Source organism: Malurus melanocephalus, unplaced genomic scaffold, assembly GCF_030028575.1.
Source record: "Malurus melanocephalus ecotype Western Australia unplaced genomic scaffold, MMel_1.1 scaffold_351, whole genome shotgun sequence".
Lineage (NCBI taxonomy): Eukaryota > Metazoa > Chordata > Aves > Passeriformes > Maluridae > Malurus > Malurus melanocephalus.
The window spans coordinates 569310-575588 of NW_026623583.1; the positions used below are offsets into that span (position 1 = coordinate 569310).

Below are 6279 nucleotides of genomic sequence, written 5' to 3' on the forward strand. Positions count from 1 at the left end.
CCTTGTCCCCGGTCCTTGTCCCTGCCTTGTCCCCTGTCCTTTTCCCTGCCTTGTCCCCGGTCCTTGTCCCTGCCTTGTCCCCGGTCCTTTTCCCTGCCTTGTCCCCTGTCCTTTTCCCTGCCTTGTCCCCGGTTCTTGTCCCCGGTCCTTGTCCCTGCCTTATTCCCGGTCCTTGTCCCCGGTCCTTGTCCCCGGTCCTTTCCCCTGCCTTGTCCCCTGTCCTTTTCCCTGCCTTGTCCCCTGTCCTTGTCCCTGCCTTGTCCCCGGTCCTTGTCCCTGCCCAGGCTGTTGGCAGCGCTCCGGGCGGGCTCTGGGATGCTCTGTGGGATTGTCGCTGCTGCGGGCTGAGTGCTGCCACCCTGTGGGACCGTGTCACTGTGCCCGCACCGCCGGGATGCTCGGCACATCCTGCGGCTGGGGAGGCTCAGGAATCCCCGACCCAGAGCAGCAGAACGCACTGGGATTGTCCTGGCAGCGAACTCAGGAGCTGGGGATGCTCGCAAAGAGCGAAAAGCCCACTGAGCTCTGAGCAGAATAAGAACAAATGTTGGAATTCGGGTTAATCTGTGAGCCAGAGGTAAGGGTTGAGCTTACCCAATCCCTGTTTACTCGCACAGAGCCAGGCCTGGATGGAAACGCGGGTTTGTGCATCTCTAGGAGCAGGCTCAGCGGGAAACCACTCCTGTGCTGTGCTTCATATTTCATTCATTTGTGCTTGCAGCGATACACGCACAACAGAGGGCATTATACATCTCCCTAATTGAACAGTACAGATCAATTAAACAGGAAAAGTCATTCCTGGGCTGAAACCCTCTTAGGCAAATGTTCTGCTCTTATGCTAAGTAGTTTTTTAAAAAGCTGCGAGTTGAGTGCTGTTCAGAGGGGGGGTTATTTATATTTCTTGTTCAAAAGTCTGGGAGATAAAGCCCCAAAAGATTCATCCATTCATTCATGGCAAGAGGAGGCAGAGTTTTGACTCCACTGAGCACGAAAGCATTGAATAAAAACCCATCTCACTGGATGGAGGTTCCTCAGCGCTGTTTGTGTGGGTGCAGATCCCCCTGTGCTCCACACTGTGATCACCAAACCACGGCCACAAAGATCTCCCTGCTCCAGATTTTCCACACGGAGCTGGAAAGGTGTGAAAACGAGCGATGGGAATCATTATCAGGAGCCAGGAGCAGGGAAAGSTGTGYCCTGAGCAKCCCYRGGGCTCTCCCTGATGGCTTTTTGGGTCCTCACTCTCCCATCACCGAGAGCACACAGATGCAAATGCATTTTGTTGCCTCTATGTCCTCCCAAATAACGCCCTGTGACCTGAATAAAAGGAGCTGAATAAACAAGGCGTTTTCAGATGGGTTAAAACCCACAGGTAGGTTATTGTGTGCARCACAGTCACATTAAATCACCCTCCAGCAGAGAAGTTTTTCCACCCCAATCACCCGGGATGTCCTTTGTTCCCCTTCCTAGGCTCTAATCAAACGCAATGACCTGCTAAGCTTTATGCAAATTGGGCTTAAACACCKCATCTCCTCGTCGGCTAAACATTTATATAAATAAATGATAAGCACAGATTTCGCCCGAGGCCAACAGAGATCCGACACTGATAGAACTTGTGGAGGAGTCAATCAGGCTGGAGCCGGGAGCAGCTCGGGGCTGACTGGTCCAAGGAAACCTGGAGAGAGCAGGGCCTGACAGTTTTGGCTTTTCCGAGCTCATCTTGCTCTTAAAAAATTTGGGAAAGACTCCGTGAGGGAGTTAAAAAGGGCTGGGTCTCACTGAATCCAAAYGCCAAAGAGGAGGAAAGGTGGGGAAGAGCCATCCTGGTGCTTTTGTTTTATCTGTAGTGCAAYATATCTTAGGAGAATTTGGTACTGGGTAGATCATAACACGAATAAAGACATCTGGCCAGGTCTGAGACATCCTCAGTGTGTCTTCAAGGAATGCAGCATCAACAGCTGAACAACTGGGAGCTTAACACAGAATTAATATAAGAAACAAATGTGGCARAACCCCCTTGAAACCTTTAACACTTTTTTTTTTTCTAAAATCCCTGCCATTTAAAAAGTTAAATGTTTTCAGACTATTTTTTGAGTCCTTCTGAAGTGGAATAAGTGCATCTCTTACCTCACTGGAGACCACATGCTGATACATCTATGCTGCGATTACAGCCCCAAGCAAAAGTTCTAATTTACGTTTCAGAGACAAAACCTGCTCCTTCTGCTGCCCCTTCCCAAAGCTSAGCTCTGCACGTGGCAGTCACCAGATGGTTTCCAAAACGCTTTGACCCTGATGGTTCTGAGGGCTTGACTTCCATTCACTTAACTCAGCAATCACAAACACCCCAWCAACTCTTTCTTTCTCTGGGGTTGGGTTGGGATGGATTTTACCCCGCAGATTGAGATGAAATGACCGTCGGAGTTACATCCCAACAAACAACACACCCAGAACTCCCTGCTCAGCGCAGAAAACGCCGCTCTCTCGGCTCGTAACGAGCGTGAAGTTCATTTGTGTGAAGATGAGGAGCGGATTTGACACAGATTTGACACATTCTGTCGCAGTGTCCCCAGTTCAGGGGAGCAGCAGGGAAGAGCTGAGCACCGGCGTGAGACGCMAAACCGGCTGGGTGTCATCGCTACGCGCTCGCCTCGCTAATAATAATAATAATAAAAAAAATAAAAATGAATCACTTCTGTCATGATGTTCGTATTTATACTCGAGTAAGCAGCGTGGCAGATAACAGTGGAGATGTGTGCRAGCCCCAGCCTTGGCAGCACGCCTGGCCCAGAGCTCGGAGCTGGCGCTGGTGGGTTCACCGTGACTCACGGCCGTGTTTGTGACTGCCTTCCCATCCAGGGGCTGTGCATCACCCACCGAGCTCCCCACGGGAAGGAAAACTCCCAACTGTTGCACCAAARGCTCTTCAAAGAGCGCTGAATGCTCCGTGTGACAATGGGGTTGGGCACAGGGTCAGCGCCACCATCAAASGCTCCTGCAGAGGCTGCAGCGGGGTCATTCCAGGCCACGGAGGGGAGGTGTGGGAACAAACCCCGGCCTTGCTCTGTTCTAACGGGGCTAAAAATAGACCCGTGGTGATTTATGAACTTTCAAAGGCAGCAGGGTGTTTTTAGGCAGCAGCAGCAGCTTCTCCTGCTCCGTCTGCATCCCCTGAGCTGCCTGCACGGCGCCAGGGCTGTGTCCACCCTGCCCCTCCAGCACGCTCACCAAACAGAATTTACAAAGATCATGAGAATAAATCAAAAGGCAGTGATCTGTCCATCTCGTGGGTAATACCCTTCCTTCACTCCACTTTGGAGTGTGTAGTTTGGAGCGCAAGCCGCTCCTGTCTGGGATAAATAAAACAACACCTTGTCTTTACCTCTGAGTTTTAAATATTCTTTAAATCGAGTTAACTCCACGGAACAGCCAGACAAAGCCAACTCCTTAAGCCAAGGCAAATAAATCACGAGGCACCAGAATATCCACAAAATTATCCTGAAGTTTTGCATCTCTGGGAGAAATTTTAGGTGAGCTCACCACCAGTTTCCTTCTAGCCCTGATGCGGTAGCAAAGGAGTGAGTTTGAAATCAAAGCAATGTTCATCCAAACAAATAAAGGCTGGATAGCGACAAGAAAGACTTTCATGGGTGAGGAAGTGCAAGTTTGGGAGCCAAGGTGGGCTCTGAGCAGCTGCCTGTTGGCTGCCACTGCTGCTGCTGCTGCTCTTCCCTCTGGAATAAACCTCAGCCAAGGGCTGAATATCAGCACTCAGGAGGGATGAACACTGAAAAATCAAGCCAGGCCACTCTGGAGAAGGATGGCTGTGGTCTCAGAAACACCCACCCCACGGTCAGAGGTGTCCTTGTGGCGCAGGGGAGAGGACATGGCACTCCTCACCCCCTCCCACCCCACAGACCGTGCCCAAGGCAGACCTGCCCTCCTCAGCCATCCCTGCTGAGCTCAGGTGAGGGGCAGGGCAGCTCCAGACACCCCTGGTAACCCTTGGCAAGCCAGGCTTTGGGGACTGCACCGTTCCTCCCCATTTTCCAGGAGGCTGCCAGCACAGGTGAGCTGCTCCTCGCTGCCATTCACATTCCCAACACACGGTTTGTCATCGTGTGCAACATGCAGCTTAACATTCTGGGAGTGCCAGGCAGCCTGGGAGAGAGCTCAGCCCCACTGCAGAGCGCAAGGAGGGCAAAATCTCCAATTCCACCGAGTTTTGAGAGGATCACTCAACTCCACACCCTCCTCCCCTCCCTGAGCACCTCTGGGCTGTGGGGGCTTGGGGCAGGAGACCCTCAGAGCCGCCCAAAAGAGGGTGTTTGGAATATCCAAACCCAGAGTTTGGGGTGGCTGTCTGCAAAGGGACACGTCCTGARACCCCCCAAATCCTGTCGGATGGCTTCAGCTGCGCCCAGAGTTCAGCACAGGAGGGAGAGGTTGCTGCTCGCCAGTGGAAGCCATTGTCTCCAGCAGGCTGCTTTGGGGAAATTAGCAGCGTGCACACCTCTAAATGAGGCAGTGGAGCCAGGAAAAGAGGGATTAGCCTTGTAAAGTCAGTCCTTTTGGTGTTAGATTAAAGAGGGGAGGCGACTTGGAAGGATTATTCAAGAGCCATTTAAGCAGTTTTCAGGGACTTACAAACGCAGGGTTAAAATGCAGCTCCTCAGGTCCAGAAAAAAGAAGAATAATTCAGTTTCCTGRCCAGGAAAGCAACAGAAAAGGCTTCTGAGGGACCATCTGAAGTGCAGGCCCCCGCTGTCCTGCTGCCACGCTCGGTGCTGGCTGTGGARCCGCAGCTGGAGCATCACCTGCACATCTGGGCTGGAGCTGCCACAGGACGAGGGAAGGGGCTCGGACAGCCCCGATGGACCCGGGATGGGTCACTGCACCCACCGGGCTCCGTGCCAGCACGGGGGCACAGCCACCCACCCACCCACCGCGGGGCAGAGGGTCTGCACGCTGGAAAGGAGCTCCGGAGCACCGCGAGCAGAGGAGGAGGAGGAGGAGGATCCCACCAATCCCCGCTCCCACCTCAGTGATTTATCCGCCGGGATGCAGGTCCTGCACCGAGCCATGGAAACGGGAGCGAGCACCGCCAMAAAAACTGACTTCTCCCTCCAGCCAAACGTCCCCTGCCTCCCTGCACCTCCGGGTGCCTCATCAACATGCTGCTCTTAATCCTGTGCCCACATTAATCCAGCGAGGGAAGAGCGATCCGCGGCTCCGCGACATCAGGCTGCTTTATCGAACGAGCCCTCCTCCGAAAAAAACAAGCCCCTCTCTGGCTTAGCCTAAAGGTGATGGGTAATTAGTATGGAAGAGACGAACTATTGCCACTTGTTATGCAAGCGGCATCCTTTAATTTGTAGTTTGGAGCGCAAGCCGCTCCTGTCTGGGATAAATAAAACAACACGCCGCAGTATGTTGCTCACGACACGGGAGCAGCAGCAGCCTGGGGAAAGCRGGAGGAGCTGCAACTCCAGCCGGGAACGCGGCTGGAGCCAGCAAAAAGTTCTGCGTGCGCCTGGAGCAGCCTGGCGGGAGCATGGGAGCATCCCCGCATCCCCGCTCAGGGATGCGCCGTGTCCGGGGAGCCGCAGGGAACCCCGCCCGGGGAGGCTCCGCACGGCTCAGCGCGGCCGCGGAACACGGTCCGCACCCCGCGGCAGCTCCGCGGGCACCGGGGGGACCCCGGCGGGCACCGCGCTCCGCGCCCCTCGGGCCGCGCATCCCCTCCGGCCGCGCATCCCCTCCGGCCGCGCATCTCCCGCCGGCGCCTCCGCAGCCCGCTCGAGTTCTCCTTTCCCCCGCGCCGCAGCCTTGCTTAATTTCCTTATTTATTCCTTTTGATTATTATTATTATTATTTTACCCGTTTTAAATCTGCCTCCCTGCCGGCCGTGCCGAACCGCGCTTACCTGGGCGGGGATGGGGGGGACATGCCCGGCCCGGCGCGGCTCCTGCGCGGTTCCTGCGCGGCTCCCGCAGCCCCCGCAGCCCCGAGGTGCGCGCTGAGCGCGGCTCCCGCAGCCCCGCGGCCGCAGCATTGAGCGGCAGCGGCGGGAGCCGGGCGGGCTCCGCGCAGACCCCACCCCCGGCCCGGCGTGCGCGGGGGGCGGGCGGCGGAGCGGCGGCAGCGCGGCCGCGTTAACCCTTCCCGGTGCCTTAACCCTTCATGCCAGAATTAACCATTCCACCCCCGTTAACCCTTCCGGGTGCCTTAACCCTTTCCGGTGTCTTAACCCTTCCTGCCCCCGTTAACCCTTCCTGTCCC

General features: G+C 55.4%; 1 protein-coding gene across 1 annotated transcript in view; it reads right to left on the bottom strand.

The window, feature by feature from the left end:
* Positions 1 to 6037, bottom strand: part of LOC130580643 (contactin-4-like) — a 231459-nt gene extending 225422 nt beyond the window's left edge. Inside the window, exon 1 of the mRNA XM_057378263.1 lies at positions 5924 to 6037. The gene's annotated coding sequence lies outside the window, so the exon portion shown is untranslated. The remainder of the gene's footprint in view (positions 1 to 5923) is intronic.
* Between the last annotated feature and the right edge of the window lie 242 nt (positions 6038 to 6279).